This window comes from Xiphophorus maculatus, chromosome 1 (genome assembly GCF_002775205.1).
Source record: "Xiphophorus maculatus strain JP 163 A chromosome 1, X_maculatus-5.0-male, whole genome shotgun sequence".
NCBI lineage: Eukaryota > Metazoa > Chordata > Actinopteri > Cyprinodontiformes > Poeciliidae > Xiphophorus > Xiphophorus maculatus.
Window position 1 is genome coordinate 27,646,963 of NC_036443.1, and position 694 is coordinate 27,647,656.

The window sequence follows — 694 nt, forward strand, 5'->3', positions numbered from 1 at the left end:
AAAATATTTTTGAATTAAACTTTCTTTTATATAAAACTGATTTCTAGTGTTTCTTGACTTTGATGCATCAACGTAGTTTATTTTAAATATCTCACTTTAAGTATCTTGTGGACAGATAAAATCTGAAGTTGCTGGAATCTTCAGCAAGAACAATCCTAACAACTCTGCTGGAATCTGCAGCAACTTCAAATTGTATTATTACTTTCTTTTCCTCGTTTCTACCCAATAACCTGAGATTCCGAGCAGCTTTGATCTCATTTTAACTACCTGACTTTGTGGGCTGCAGATGGAGTAAATATGGCCCCCTCCAACCTTCCATACAGCTTTGGACTCCTAATTCCTGATTAGCTGAAAAAGGGACAGCACTTGCTTTTGGATCTTAGATATCAGACGACACAGAGGGGAACAGAGGCAAGTGTTTTTGTGCTTCATTTTTGAAGCGGGGATGTTGGAGGGATAAGAGGGGAGTTTCTGTAATAGATACTTATCTCACTGCCCTCAAGCCCCTCAAACAAAGTCCCCCTCTGAAGAGATTATAACCTAGGGAGGGCACATTAACTTTAATCCCATGCTTTGAGGCCTTGCACCCCCACACCAGGCCACTGCCCCACTTATTTTAACCCTTCTGTTGTTGTGTTGGCGGATTGGGGGGGTGGCACCTTGTTTCTAGTGCATGTATGTGTAAGTTCTGTGG